The sequence below is a fragment of the Aquarana catesbeiana genome, linkage group LG07, assembly GCF_042186555.1.
Source record: "Aquarana catesbeiana isolate 2022-GZ linkage group LG07, ASM4218655v1, whole genome shotgun sequence".
Taxonomy (NCBI): Eukaryota; Metazoa; Chordata; class Amphibia; order Anura; family Ranidae; genus Aquarana; species Aquarana catesbeiana.
Genome location: NC_133330.1, coordinates 309,981,483 through 309,998,388, shown reverse-complemented (window position 1 = coordinate 309,998,388; position 16,906 = coordinate 309,981,483). Strand labels below are relative to the sequence as shown.

At 40.9% G+C, this 16,906-nt stretch overlaps 1 long non-coding RNA gene across 1 annotated transcript; it reads left to right on the top strand.

Moving 5' to 3' along the window:
* Positions 1-2,351: 2,351 nt before the first annotated feature.
* LOC141102576 (uncharacterized) lies at positions 2,352-16,152 on the top strand. The gene is made up of 3 exons (XR_012235160.1): positions 2,352-2,430; positions 13,642-13,695; positions 15,126-16,152. It is a non-coding gene; the product is annotated as an uncharacterized lncRNA (long non-coding RNA).
* The last annotated feature ends 754 nt before the right edge of the window (positions 16,153-16,906 follow it).

Below are 16,906 nucleotides of genomic sequence, written 5' to 3'. Positions count from 1 at the left end.
ATGTGTACCTGAACACTAAGTGCTCTGTGCAAGACCTTCAGTTAAACATTAAACCTGCCTTGTGTGAACTGGATAAGGTTTTTTTAGCTATAATAGATAAATACGCTTTTCAATGTCTCATAGACCTAACAACCCCCTCATCTTTGGGATCATGTGTGGAGTACTTAGGTCTTTCATTTCATTTTCAGGGTGGCCATACATAAACCATTAGTTGCAAACAATAAGTCACCTTGGGAGATCAGTCAAAAGACTGCCTAGTAACCAAGTAGATAGCTTTTAACTGGCAATGAGTGTGTTGGACCTGCTGAAGGATCTGAGACCAATTTTGGTGGTTTCTTTTTTTTTTTTTTAACCACCTCAAAACGGGGCACTTTCGCCCCCTTCCTTCCCAGACCAATTTTCATCTTTCAGCGCTCTCGAGTTTCAATGACAATTGCGCGGTCATGCAATGCTGTACCCAAATGAAATTTTTATAATTTTGTTCACACAAATAGAGCTTTCTTTTGGTGGTATTTATTTACGACTCCGTTTTTTATTTTTTGCGATATGAGCAAAAAAAGAGCGGAAATTTGAAAAAAAAAAACAATATTTTCTTCTTTCTATTTTTCAAAAAGAAAACAATAAAATCGATTTTTGTCATAAATTTAAGCCAAAATGTATTCTGCTACATGTTTTTGGTAAAAAAATTCCCGCTAAGTGTATAATAATTGGTTTGTGTGATCACGGACAGATGTACGCAAATGATCATGTACAGATGTGCGCAGGTGATAACGGACATATGTGTGCAGATAATCATTGGGACATTTGATTTTACTGTTACACATGTGGGGGATGGGTGTTTTTACTATGTGGGTACATGTGTTTTGGGGACGTGTGTTAACTTTGTGTGTTTACACTGTGGGGACACTAGACTGGTGATCAGTGAGTAAAAAGTTGTAAAAAATAGCTCATACTCACTGATCACCAGCTGCCTGCAGCAATCCGCTCTCCTCTCCTTACTGTAAACTTTCGCAGCAACCGGCTCTGTATTTACATCACATGACGGCTGTGATTGGACACGGCCGTCATGTGATCGAGAGGGCCAATCACAGAGCCCTCCTGCCAATCGGAGATGTGCCGTGTCTGGGTGACACGAGCGCATCAGGATCGCGCCGCAGCGCGGGCACACGCACAATCCCGTTCCTTCTGAGGGACGTTCCTGAACGTCCACTCAGAAGGAGAGAGCACCTACCCGGCAGTTGATGTACAGTGGCCCGGGTGGGAAGTAGTTAATGAAGAAATGTGCAACCCATATTACAGCATGCATATGCTGCACCCATATGTTTCATCATTCACCGCACTGCCCATCCATGGCCTGCCTAAGCTACCCTTACAGTACCAGGCATTACAATGGGGACAATTTTTTTTTTCAGTGCTGTTTGACATACAGGTGTTGATTTACTAAAGGCAAAATAGACTGCGCACTTTACAAAGTGCAGTTGCCCTGTGCAAGTGCAGTTTTTCCAGAGTTCCATACAACCAACTAGCTGCTATCATTTTGCTGTGGCAGGTCGGCACGATCCTGCAAACCGTCGTAGCTATACTTCGGCTCGTAGGATCGGGATAGCAGGCGCGCACACACCCGCTGCACAGCGGGGGGCGCCGATGCTCATGGCCGATGGTCGCGATGACCGCCAGCCACGAGCAATCGCGGGCACAAGAGGCAGAACAGGGACGTGTGTGTGTGTAAACACACAAATCCCTGTTCTGTTCTATTAGCTAGAAACCACGATCCGCCACTTCCTCTAGGTCAGTCCCCTCCCCCTACAGTTAGAAACACACACAGGGAACACAGTTAACCCCTTGATCGCCCCCTATGTTAACCCCTTCCCTGCCAGTGACATTTTTACAGTAATCAGTGCATTTTTATAGCAATGATCGCTGTATAAATGCCAATGGTCCCAAAAATGTGTCAAAAGTGTCCGATGTGTCCGCCATAATGTCGCAGTCCCGATAAAAATCAGTAAAAGAAAAAATAATAATAATAAAAATGCTATCAATCTATCCCCTATTTTGTAGACGCTATAACTTTTGCGCAAACCAATCAGTATACGCTTATTGCGATATTTTTTTTTACCAAAAATATGTATAGGAATACATATCGGCTTAAACTGAGAAAACATTTGTTTTTGTTTTTCTAAAAAATGGGGATATTTATTATAGCAAAAGGTAAAAAAAGAGTGTTTTTTTCAAAACTGTTGCTCTTTTTTTGTTTATAGCGTAAAAAAATAAATCAAATTTTACTGAAATATGCACTACAATGTAAAAAAGATTTGCTTTTCTATATTTGTAATGTATTATTATTTTCCCCACAGTATTGAGATCCGGGTGTCAATACATGTACTAGGTGGTCTACATCGTATATTTATCCTCTGTTTTATCAACACTCATGTGAGTATACTCTTCATATATATATATATATATATATATATATATATATATATATATATATATATATATATATATGCTGGAGCTGGCTATTGGTGTACCCCTTTAACATAAGTGCATCAATTCTAAGCTATTCAATACACTGTTGTTCTTTTATGACATGGTTTCTCCACGGATATTACCAAAAAAATTGAATCCTTGCTGTCACTTGATGAAGTGGGCGTTGCCCCATGAAACGCATAGAGCCTACAGCCTTTATGAAAATAATCGTATATTCTAAGAATCATGGGTGATATGTTGTATACACATGCTTGATTTTTTTTTGTTATTTGATAACGCAACCACAAATCGTATTAAGTGTGTTTTTTTTTTGTAACCTGTATTTCATTTTGTACGTTTGTTGGATAATTTTATTCAGCACCACTCATAAAAGTCCCATGGACACATTCATTTTGGCTTGTTCTGTATACTAGGGGCTAAGTTCTGCTGTGGTTTGAGCTTAGATGGCCTCTCTTCTTGATTAATATTAATAACATTTGTATTTTTTTATTCTGTAATTGTAGCTGTCATATACAGTATTAAATGGAAAGTATAAAGGTTGTAGTGTTCATCTGCAAGCTAATGCTTATTTTGTCAGTAAAGCCACAAACTGGAGAGTGCAAAGCCTGGTGCAGCTCTGCATAGTAACCAATTAGCTCCCAGGTTTTAATGTCAAAGCCTAATTGAACAAGCTAAAGTTAGAAGCTGATTGGCTACCATACACAGCTGCACCAGATTTTGCACTCTCCAGTTTTAGTAAATCAACCCCCCAAGCCCAAAACTTGTGGACAATGGACTTTGGTAAATCAATCCCAATAAGTAGTTTCCCTGAGATGTCAACAGGAGCACAAGACAAGCAAAAAAAAAAAAATCTGTTGCGATCTTCAAGGAAGCACCACATGAGCCAAGATGTTGACAAAAAAAAAAAACTTGCTACCTTACTACTATCCCTAACAGTTAAATAATATTGACCTTATTGAGTCTGGGGAGCATTTGCCCTGTTAATATCACTTTTGGTCTGCAGTTCCCTTTTGTGGCACTATTATGCTCTTGCGTACTTTATGTAAGTGGCTACTGCATTGGCCTTTCTAAGTAGGGATCAAGAAACCTTCAGAATTATTAAAAGGTTAATTTCTAACAGAGAAAGCATAAATAATGCAGTAATATATTTATCATGGAGGAGAAAGTAATTTTAAAAGACAAAAGCCATGTGTCTATTCAATTTTATAAATAACCGTAGGACCTTCTGATCCGTAAAATTATGTTTTATACCAATTAACATTCAAATGTGAAGATATATTATTTATCGAACAAAATGTATTCTTATTGGAGGTTTTATGTTACTATATATATACTGTGTATATATATATATATATATATATATATATATATATATATATATATATATATATATATATATATATAAAGTGCCTTGCAAAAGTATTCACCCCCTTGGCATTTTTCGTGTTTTGTTGCCTCACAACCTGGAATTAACATGGATTGTTTGAGGATTTACATAATTTAATTTACAGAACATGCCCACAACTTTGAAGATTTTTTTTTTTTTTTTTAATTATTTTATTATTGTGAAGCAAACAAGAAATAGGACAAAATAACAGAAAAAGTCAATGTGCATAACTATTCACCCCCCTAAAGTCAATACTTTGTAGAGCCACCTTTTGCGGCTATCACAGCTCCAAGTCGCTTTGGATATGTCTCTATGAGCTTTCCACACACATCTTACCATTTGGATTTTTGCCCATTCTTCCTTGCAAAACTGCTCCAGCTCCTTCAAGCTGGATGGTTTGCGCTTGTGAACAACAATCTTTAAGTCTGACCACAGATTTTCTATTGGCTTGAGGTCTGGGCTTTAACAAGGCCATTCCAACACATTTACATGTTTCCCTTTAAACCTCTCAAGTTTTGCTTTAGCAGTGTGTTTGGGGTCATTGTCCTGCTGGAAGGTGAACCTCCGTCCTAGCCTCAAATCACACACAGAGTGGTACAGGTTTTGCTCAAGAATATCCCTGTATTTAGCACCATCCATCTTTCCCTCAACTCTGACCAGTTTCCCAGTCCCGACTGCTGAAAACCATCCCCACAGCATGATGCTGCCGCCACCATGTTTCACTGTGGGGATGGTGTTCTTTGGGTGATGTGATGTGTTGGGTTTGCGCCAGACATAGCGTTTTCTTTGATGGCCAAAAAGTTAAATTTTAGTCTGATCAGACCAGAGCACCTTCCTCCATACATTTTGGGAGTCTCCCACATGCCTTTTCACAAACTCAAAACGTGCCATTTTGTTTTTTGCTGAAAGTAATGGCTTTCTTCTGGCCACTCTGCCATAAAGCCCAACTCTATGGAGCGTATGGCTTATTGTCGTCCTTTGTACAGATACTCCAGTCTCTGCTGTGGAACTCTGCAGCTCCTTCAGGGTTACCTTAGGTCTCTGTGCTGCCTCTCTGATTAATGCCCTCCTTGCCCGGTCCGTGAGTTTTGGTATGCGGCCCTCTCTTGGCAGGTTTGCTGTTGTGCCATGTTCTTTCCATTTGGTTATGATAAATTTGATGGTGCTCCTAAAGATCATCAAAAATGTGGATATTTTTTTATAACCTAACCCTGAATTGTACTTCTCAACAACATTGTCCCTTACTTGTTTGGAGAATCCCTTGGTCATCATGGCAGTGTTTGGTTAGTGGTGCCTCTTGCTTAGGTGTTGCAGCCTCTGGGGCCTTTCAAAAAGGTGTGTATATTTAATGACAGATCATGTGACACTTAGATTGCACACAGGTGGACATCATTTCACTAATTATGTGACTTCTGAAGGTAATTGGTTGCACCAGAGCTTTTTATGGGCTTCATAACAAAGGGGGTGAATACATACGCACATGCCAATTATCATTTTTTATTTCTGAAAAATAGTTTTATGTATATATTTTTCAAATTTTACTTCAGCAACTTAGACTATTGTGTTCTGATCGATTGAAAAAAAAAGAACTAAAGGCTGTAATGTAATACTTTTGCAAGGCACTGTATATATATATATACCCTGTTTCCCTGAAAATAAGACCCAGCGTGATTGTTGGTGATGGCTGCGATATAAGCCCTACCCCCCAAATAAGTCCTAGTTAAAGTCCTTGTAGGTCTTATTTTCAGGGTAGAGCTTATTTTCGGGGAAACAGGGTAGGGCTTATTTGGGGGGTAGGGCTTATATTGCAGCCATCACTGTCATGCTAGGTTTTATTTTCGGGGAAACAGGGTATATATATATATATATATATATATATATATATATATATATATATATATACAGTATCTCACAAAAGTGAGTACACCCCTTACAGTTTTGTAAATATTTAATCATATCTTTTCATGTGACAACACTGAAGAAATGACACTTTCCTACAATGTAAAGTAGTGAGTGTACAGCTTGTATAACAGTGTAAATTTTCTGTCCCCTCAAAATAACTCAACACACAGCCATTAATGTCTAAACCGCTGGCAACAAAAGTGAGTACACCCCTAGGTGAAAATTTCCAAATTGGGCCCAATTAGCCATTTTCCCTCCCCGGTGTCATGTGACTCATTAGTGTTACAAGGTCTCAGGTGTGAATGAGGAGCAGGTGTGTTAAATTTGGTGTTATCGCTCTCACTCTCTCATACTGGTCACTGGAAGTTCAACATGGCACCTCATGGCAAAGAACTCTTTGAGGATCTGAAAAAAAGAACTGTCGCTCTACATAATGATGGCCTAGGCTATAAGAAGATTGCCAAGACCCTGAAACTGAGCTGCAGCATGGTGGCCAAGACCATACAGCGGTTTAACAGGACAGGTTTCACTCAGAACAGGCCTCGCCATGGATTGACCAAAGAAGTTGAGTGCATATGCTCAGCGTCATATCTAGAAATTGTCTTTGGGAAATAGATGTATGAGTGCTGCCAGCATTACTGCAGAGGTTGAAGGGGTGGGGCGGTCAGACTGTCAGTGCTCAGACCATACACCACCAGAGGCAGCTCTAGACTTTGTGAGGCCTTAGGCAAAACTTAGACATGAGGCCCCATTCACGCCTCCAATAATGGGAAAAATTATAAAAAATTAACGGTATAAATCGCCTACATTAAGAGCCTTAAATACTATGAACTATGAATTCACAGTTTCTATAATTTTTTCTAACCGATTATCCGTTAATCAAATATCATTAAACATAGGGTATGTATATATATATATATATATTTTTTTTTATTACATCCACACATAGATACAATTTGTGCAGCTGCTACTAGCAATGTGTTTACGTTATAACAAAAGTAAAAAATCGTATTTCTCCATATACATGAAGGTCAGGTTAATATAACCCAACACCGAGTTCCCCCTCACATCAGAGTCAGCAGGATTCCCCCTTACAGTGCAAGGGGAAATTTGATGTAAAGGGGAATGCTGCAGATCATGATGTAAGAGGGAATGCTGCAGACTAATGTAAAGGGGAACTCTGATGTAAGGGGGGCTCTGGTGACCAGAGATCACCTTCCACAGAGTGAATGCACTAAGGTAAGGGGGGTTACTGATACCAGGGGGGAATTTTATATCAGTGCCACCTTACCTTACTGTATTCACTCCCCCCTTACATCAGTGATCCCCCTCAGACTATCCTTGCAGCACTGTCACTGACTTCCTCTCAGGTGCACCTTGCAGGGCTCAGTCAGACAGTCCTCTCTGGACTTCAACTTGGTGGCTCTAGTTTCATCCCCTATTATCCTCTCCAGAGTCTACACACATCTGACTCCTCATGTGAGCCCCCATCCTGGCAGTGCTCCCGCTCTTGACTCCTCTGTAGGCTTCCCCCCCAGAGACTGCAGACATGATACAAGAGATGGTCAGAGACTGCGCAGACATGATATAGGAGATGGTCAGAGACTCTGCGGATGTGATACAGGAGATGGTCACAGACTGTGCGTACATGATACTAGACATGGTCAGAGACTGCGCAGACATGATACAGGAGATGGTCAGAGACTGCAGATATGATACAGGAGATGGTCAGAGAATGTGCGACCATGATACAGGAGACGGTCAGAGACTGTGCAGACATGATACAGGAGATGGTTAAAACTGAGCAGACATGATACAGGAGATGGTCAGAGACTGCAAACATGCTGCAGGAGATGGTCAGAAACTGTGCAGATATGATACAGGGGATGGTCTTAGACTGTGCAGACAGGCACCAAACACTAGAGCCATAGCCACAGATGATCCTGCCACACAGACAGGGTGCAGAGCAGACAGATGATCCCTCTATACACTCCTTGGTTAAACTTAATTCTAGCAGACCATCACCTCCTTTGCAAGCAAAACACATAGCCTTTAGTAAATGTCCAGTAAAGTTTTCTGAGCCTGTGAAGTAGTGTAGTTGTCCTGGTCTGTGATCTCCTCAGAGTTGCGGGATACTGATAATTTAACAGTAGTCTGAAAGCACTGATTGGAGGCTGACACTGACAGGATGTTTCACAAATCTGGTATTTCTGCCACTAAACCAGCTTGTTCTGCAAATACATTAGCACCCCATCTTAATGGCAACTTCCATGGATTGAATGAAGAGCTTGTGAGCTGGCCTGGGGAGACCTCTGGTGACTGCTGGGCTGGGCTGAACAGTGATCAGTGCAGTGTGATGAACTTTCCCAGCCTGCTCCACCCATCTCTACTGCTGCTCAGACTGTGCAAGCCTCGATCCAGCCAGGCCAACCTTGGAGGATCGTCCTTCTCCTGTATGGATACTGGTATGGCTGCAGCAACAGAGAGGAGGCACGCAGTGTGCACATTCACAACCTCTGCTCGGGCCATTTTTCCCGCACATAATGAGCATAGTGTAGCTCGCAATCCGGTGCCCCTCCTTCCAGCTCTGGTGCCAGCTTTCTGAGAAGGCTAGGAGGATGGTAGTGATCATGAGCTGTTCTCTGTGTGAGGGGGATATTACAGCTGGCCCGGCTGGAACCTGCATGGCTTTACCTGCTTTCCCTGCCAGCCTGGGGACATCGACCAGGGACATTCCCTCTCACACACGTTAAGCAAAGTTTGCCTAATTAGAGAGCCGCCTCTGATCACAACAGGTATGTAGATTACAGTCAGGTGAACTATTTAGATGTGACCCCTGTGAGATTGTGAGACGAGCTGTGGATGGCTTTGTATGTTGTTAGTATTTAGATTTTTATTGGTTAGGCCAGCAGAAGCCAGTGGGAAGATTGGCAAAGGGGGTAAGGGTGCACACTGAAAGAGTGCTAAAGTGAAACCCCAGGAATTATCTTTATTGCCAACTTCCCTTGGTCCAGTTTGGCATAATGTAATTATCCATATTGCATATTTTACGGGCTGCTGGAGACGATGAAAGCCTACATACAGTTATACCCACAATATATCAGGTCTTGCTCAAGCAGCTTCCCCTCTGCACAATGAACACTCACGGTTGCTCAGCACTGCTGCCATTCAGAGAACACTTTGTATTTTGTGAATACAAGGCATCATTCACCCCTCCTCTCCACCTTGTCAAATCATAGAAAACTTCTTGTATTCATTATAAAAACACATTCTACAAGTCAGAGAAGAGATGGCAGCACCCATATTTCTATTTATCCTGACAGATTTATTTTTAAAGGGAAAGCTTGAAGTTTGCATTCTTTTAAATACTATAACATTTACAAAACTAGACTGTAAAAGCATAAAGTGAGCCTGATCTGATAATCAAATACCTACGTTAACAAAAGTGCTGAAATCCAAACATCTTTTAGGTCTAGGCTTTACACATTAAGGTACCCCCCTACCTGGAGTTGTCACCTTCTATTTCTCATTGCACACACTGTGTTTTGCTATTGTGCCCAAATATATATTTTCATGTGTTGCGTGTTTTGCATGAATTTTAAAAGACTTCAGCACATCAAGCCATGCTTTAAAATGCAAATGTCCAATGCCAGCCTTACCAATCAACACACCCTGAGCCTGTCGTGCTAATACACCTTGTAGTATGGAATCTCGAGTAACAAGCTATGTACTATATCTGCTCCTGGGTCCCCTACCTTACTGAAGGCAGCATGAGAAGCTGGTGACGAGTGATGTTGTCTTCGAGCTCCCTGCAGGCTGCAGTGAAATCTGGAAGTTGTAGTCTCTGCAAAGCACAGGCACCAGAGGGCCAAGGCTGTTGTCTGTGCTGTGAAAAACTACAACTCCCGCCATGCACTGGGGCCGCTGACTTTGGGGGAAAGGCTAGGAGGACGGCGCCGTGGCGGTGGAGCCTGCTATTGGATGCAGCCGACTGAGCCAAGAGCCGTCCATGGAGGCTCATGAGCTCACACAGGTGGCGCCGGTGTCAGTTGTGCAGCGCTCGCTCACTCCACCGGCTTGCATGTGCACACAGTCACGGCTCACGGGGGATATTTCCTTCCACTCCCGAGTCCCCACCACACTTACGTCCTGTCAGGCAAATTAGGCAGCCACGGCCCGCGAGGCCTTGTGGGGGGCGAGGCCTAAGGCAATCGCCTAATTTGCCTAATTAAAGAGCCACCTCTGTACGCCACACACTGCATCAAATTGATCTGCATGGCTGTCATCCCAGAAGGAATCCTCTTCTAAAGATGATGCACAAGAAAGCCCGCAAACAGTTTGCTGAAGATAAGCAGACTAAGGGCATGGTTTACTGGAACCATGTCCTGTGGTCTGATGAGACCAAGATAAACTTATTTGGTTCAGATAGTGTCAAGCGTGTGTGGTAGAAAACAGGTGAGGAGTACAAAGACAAGGGTGTCTTGCCTACAGTCAAGTATGGTGGTGGGAGTGTCATGGTCTGGGGCTGCATGAGTGCTGCCGGTACTGGGGAGCTACAGTTCATTGACGGAACCATGAATGCCAACATGTACTGTGATAATACTGAAGTAGAGCATGAGTATTCCAACAAAATAACAACCCCAAACACACCTCCAAGACGACTACTGCCTTGCTAAAGAAGCTGAGGTTAAAGGTGATGGACTGGCCAAGCATGTCTCCAGACCTAAACCCTATTCAGCATCTGTAGGGCATCCTCAAATGGAAGATGGAGGAAAGCAAGGTCTCTAACATTCACCAGCTCTGTGATGTCATCGTGGAGGAGTGGAAGAGGACTCCAGTGGCAACCTGTGAAGCTCTGGTGAACTCCATGCCCAAGAGGGTTAAGACAGTGCTGGAAAATAATGGTGGCCCCACAAATTATTAACACTTTGGAACCAATTTGGAAATTTTTACCTAGGGGTGTACTCACTTTTGTTGCCAGTGGTTTAGACATTAATGGCTGTGTGTTGAGTTATTTTGAGGAGAAGGCACATTTACATTGTTATACAAGCTGTACACTCACTACTATACATTGTAACAAAGCATCATTTCTTCAGTGTTGTCACATGAAAAGTTATAATAAAATATTTACAAAAATATGAGGGGTTTACTCACTTTTGTGAGATACTGTATATATATATATATATATATATATATATATATATATATATATATATATATATATATATATATATATATATATATTTATATTTATTTATTTATATATATATATAATTATTTTTCATATTTAATTTTTATTTTTTATATAGCACCAACTAATTATGTGACACTTATCTTACAGAATTTTGTCTGCTATTCATAGGAGGTTTGTGTAGTTGTAGCGCCCCCCCCCCCCCCCCACACACACACACACACACCCCTTCCTAGATCATTTCCTTCACTTCCCCCTACTCCCCGATGTTCTGATAGGCTGGTTTCACACTATTGCGAATTAGATGCAGGTTTCCCTGCATCCAATTCGCATAGCAGGAGATTGTGACCAGCTCTGCGGAGCCAGTTCACATATCTCTGCAGCGCCTCCGGTGCGCATTGCACAGGAGCCCAGTGCATCTTTTAGTCCGTTTCAGGTCTGAATTCAGCCCAAAATGAAAACGATGAATGGGTACGCAGCGGACTCCTGTTGTGAGCCGCTGCATTCTCTTGTGTGATTCCAGCCTCAAGCAACTGTAGTGAAGCAAAAACCCTAACCTTTTAGATGTGGACCATGTGCTTCACTCTATGTAAAAGTGCTGGGTCAATCATCTAGCACCAGCTTTGCTCCTGGAAGGGGAGCTACATGGACCTTTTGGATGTGAAGAGCATGTGACTCACTTCATGTGATGGGACAATAATTGGCAAATTACTACAGGTTGTGAAGGAGAGTTTGTACTAATGGGGAGAAAGGTGATTCAAATAGGCCTTCTAATTTGCCCTGTGTGGGTTTCCTAGTGTTCCTTCCATGGAGTTATCATTATAGTGTTTTTTGCCCTGCCCTATGTTATTTATTGCTAATGCATAACTGCAAATGCGTACACAGGTCCTGCACACATATGTAAACGATGATTGCACCACACCCTCCTTGACTATTGCAACTCTCTCCTCGTAGGCCTACCTCTCCAAAGGCTATCCACTCTTCAGTCTATCATGAATGCTGCTGCTAGACTCATCTACCTTACCAAGCACTTAGTGTCTGCCACCCCTCTCTGCCAATCCTTACACTGGCTTCTGATCGCCCAGCGAATTAAATTCAAAATATTAACAACAACATACAAAGCCATCCACACCTCTGCCCCGAGCTACATCACCAATCTTGTCTCCAAATATCACCCAAACTGTCCTCTCCGCTCCTCTGGAGACCTCCTGCTCTCTAGCTCCCTTGTCTCTTCCTATCTCTTCCTATGCTCATCTCCAGGACTTTTCCAGAGCCTCTCCCTTCCTCTGGAACTCTCTACCTCAATCTGTCCAGCTATTACCTGCTCTGGCTGCCTATTGGCGATCCCTGAAAACTCATCTCTTCAGGGAAGCCTATCACACCTCCAACTTATCTTTTATTACTTCCATCAGCTCATTCCCCACAGTTACAACCTTTCGTACCACTTGCCCCACCCTTTTAGATTGTAAGCTCTTCTGAGCAGGGCCCTCTTAACCCTCTTGTATTTTATTGTATTGTAACTGTACTGTCTCCCTTTATATTGTAAAGTGCTGCATCAACCATTGATGCTATATAAATCCTATATAATTATAATAGTAATGTGGGGTATTGCCACGAACATCAGAGTAAGAGCAATAATTCTAGCACCAGAGCTCATGTTGAACTAGACTGGTAACCTTTAAAGGTTTTTAGAGTATTGCCTAGGGACATTTGTAGGTACCGTAGTTTGGCGCCATTTCCCAGGTGTGCAAAATTTTACGTAGCAAGAAATCAGTGCAGCGCAAACAAAATTAACATATTAAAAACATCCTAAAAACATTCAATAGAAAAGAAGTCCATGAGAAAAATACATGAAACAGGTGGATGATAAAAAAATCTGAATATTAATCCCCGTGGGAAAAGTGTCCAATATCAGATATACAAGGGTTAAAGAGTGAGTCCAGCCCATCCACCACAGACAACAGCAGCCTCTCACCTCCTTAATGAGACTGGAACAGTCAACATGCTATTTTCCCACACCACGGGGATATGTCCTCCAACGATCAATCCACAATGTGGATATCACTCACGCTCGCTATAATGGCCGACAAGAAAGTGCAAAATTTTACATCTTGACATGTTTGGTATCTATTTACTCGGCACAACATCATCTTTGATATTTTACCATGAGTATTATATTGTGTTTGTGTGCACTAAAATTCATTCACCAATATTGTGCAACATAAAAAATTGCATCAGCCACCATTTTATTCTCCAGGGCCTCTGTTTACAGAAAATATACAATGCTTGGCTGTTCTAAGTAATCTTCTTGCAAAAAAATGCAGATTTTAATATGTATATGAGAAATGTCAGAATTGGCCCGGACTGGAAGTGGTTAAATAACAATAATATATTTAAATATACTATACATTTCTGTTTTGGCTCTTATAAATGCTTCAGAATCATCTTACTAAATCAACCTAATTTTTATTTAGCTGCACCCAAACTAACTGCATCAGAAAGAGTTAAAAAAAAAGCAGAAAGGGAGACGGGGATTCCTTAAAGAGCAATAGCTTTATTGGATTTATTGACATGATACATTGTTCCCTAACGGAATAAATGAACACAAAGATTTTTCATGCTTTAGATAATCCCCATATCCATTCTAATAAATGCTGTATTTCCTTTCATATAGAATACTGTATACCCTTACTCTTGGGGGAAATCATAAACTGTCCATATTATCCAGGTAATTCTTATGATCCTATGGATTAAACACTGCATGTGTTAGATATTTGTAAGTCTTCTCTTTCCTTTTACAGTTCTGAGTCTTTAACTTTCTCCATTGTAGCAATTATTGGAACTCAGAGCTGCTGAAGTGAATATCATAATTGTTATTGATTGTCTGTTGTGATTTATTTGGCTCACATTTCTTTTTTCATTTGACACAGTTTGTGGTTCTCTGATCCCTCAGCTTCTGAGAAAACTTGAATGACAATTTCATATTACATATACAAAGTCTAATGAGGGAGCCAGGCCAAAGAACTAAGAGTCCAAAGTCTTTAATATTGGTGTTCTTTCATAACAAGAAGACATAAAACAGTCCTTTTTTTTTTTTAATGTTTTTATGCTATGAATAAACACCAATATTAAAAGACTTTAGCCTGGCACTTACATTAGACTTTTTATATTCGGATTCCAAGCTCTAGATCCACTCATTAAGATAGTTAACCTTATACTGTCAACCTTATACTGTATATATATGTCGGCAAGTCGGCTTCCCATCCTGTACCTGTACGTGATCCTGCACTTCTGAGCCTGGGGTGCGCAAGCGTGCCGATGGCGGCCAGCTCCCGCTGTGTCCAATCACTTGATGTCCGCCGGGACCCTGCGATCGTTCCCAAGAAAAAAAGGCAGTTTGCCGATGTAAACAAGGCAGATCGCTGTTCCGTGAGAAGAGGAGGTAGTGATCCTGTGTTTATGCTAAGCAGGAAAACTGAAGTTTGCTTTCTTACAGTACAAGCACCTCCCCCACAATTAGTAATCACTCCGTAGGAACACATTTAACCCTTTGATCGCCCCTGATGTTAACACCTTCCCTGTCAGTGTCATTAGTACAGTGACAGTGCATATTTTTAGCACTGATCACTGTATTATCATCAGTGGTCCCCAAAAAAGTGTCACTTAGGGGTTGATTTACTAAAGGGAAAAAGACTGTGCACCTTGCAAAATGCAATTGCCCTCTGCGAGTGCAGTTGCTCCAGAGCTTAGTAAATGAGCAGAAACTCTGCTGACTGCCATTATCCAATCATGTGCAAGCATTAATGCATTTTTTTTATTTTCCTTGGTCATGATTGGGTACTCTTTCAAAAGTGAAGCCTTACCTCATTTACTATGCTCTGGAGCAACTGCACTCGCAGAGGGCAACTGCACTTTGCACAGCCTATTTGCCTTTAGTAAATCAACCCCTTAGTGTCCAATTGGTCCGCCACAATGTCGCAGTCCTGCTATAAGTCGCTGATGGCCACTATTACTTGTAAAAAAAATAAAAAATCATAAATCTATCCCATAGTTTGTCTATAACTTTTGCGCTATCTCTAAGCTGACATAAATACTCAACCTGTATTTGATGTATGCTACTTTTTTTTTCAAAAATTGTCTGTCTTTTTTTGTTTACAGCAAAAAAAATAAAAACGTAGTGGTGATCAAATACCACCAAAAGAAAGCTCTATTTGTGGGAAAAAAACATGAAAAAAAAAACGATTGAAACAAAAACTTTTTTGGTAGTGCACATGTCTACACATGACACCAGATAACTATGAAGTCTTGAGTTTCCCGAAGAAGCTGGCTTTGCACCTGTGAAACGCGTTGTGTATCAAGACTATGATTGTTTTTTGTGCAACAATAGTATGCTTTCTTTGGAACTTTTATTCTTTTGAAATTAAATAAAAGTGTTTTATATTTTTATACATATATCATTAGTGGTGTGGTACCTTTAAACTCCTGTTTAGTTTTTTTTTCTGTTAGGGTTTTCTCTAAGTTTATGCTAAGGGTGGAGGATGTGGTACCTGTAAATCCATAAGATGTGATGAGATGACTAAAGTGCCCCTGCCCCCAACATTGTATAACTTGCGTTGAATAAATTAATAATTCATGCAATAACTAGTCCATGTAAATAAATTGTGAAAATGCTTCAAACTAAAAATCACAAAATTTCACCATGCGTTTGCAAAACTCTAACTACCACCAGAGGCAAAATGATAGGTTCTTACCTTGTAACCCAGACCTTTAAATTATAAAAGGTCATACAGCACCTTTTCCCCTTCAAAAGTGGGGATCAGCTTAAATCTCTGGCACAGTAAACTTTCTTCAATAAGAGGTCCACTCCACAACCCATACACACGGCCATAAACGGATACAAAAATAGGACAAATAGTGCTCTCTCTATACAAAAAATTGTTGCCTTTATTGGCACAATGCGGGCAGAGCATCACAAGGCACACTCAGTGAGCTAACGTTTCCTTCCCTTGGGAGTTGCAGCCTGACCTGGTGAGTACTGGAGCTTTCAGACGAACTTTGAGGGAAGTGGTGAGCCGCGGGTGTTATCCAGCTCTGCAATAGTTATGTTAAGCCTCTGATTGTTTACATCTTGTGAGTGAGATTCATTGTGTCAATAAAGGCAACATTTCTTTGTTTACAGAGAGCACTATTTCTTTCTTTCTTTCTTTCTTTCTTTCTTTCTTTCTTTCTTTCTTTCTTTCTTTCTTTCTTTCTTTCTTTCTTTCTTTCTTTCTTTCTTTCTTTCTTTCTTTCTTTCTTTCTTTCTTTCTTTCTTTTCTTTCTTTCTTTCTTTCTTTCTTGTTTTTAAAAGAAAGTAGATATGAAATACGGAGCTTGATGCTCAATGGTGTTACAATTATGACAAAATATAAAGGGTAATTGAAACAACATCAAGCACAGTATATTCTACGGTTACATATCTTCCCTGAGTAAAATGTAAGTGGAAACGCTCAACCACTAGGAAGGCCGGCTTATTGCTAACGTAGGATCCCATAGGAAAGTGATAGCAAAATACGGAGGGCTGAGACAGAATGGATCAATGCTCATAAAGATCCAATGCATAGTGGCCACTCTCATTGGCTATCCTTTCCAGTACAAATCCTGAGGTCCTGTGTGTAACTAGACCAGATGAGATTAGCCAGTGCATTATCAAAACACATTTAGAAAACAGAAACAAAAAGGGAGAAAGACCATCAGAAAAGAGAAGGAAGAAGAGAAAAAGGGGGAGAAGGAGAAAGAGAGAAAATAGAAGAAAGAAAAGAAATAGAGGAAAAGATTTTCCCATCCAAAGCTACGGCGCCATTCAGAAAGCATCCCCTTTCAAGCATCGGGGACCTGTAAATAAGACAGCCAATGTCCCATACCTTGTCAAAAATTCTTTTTTTATCCCTTATAACACT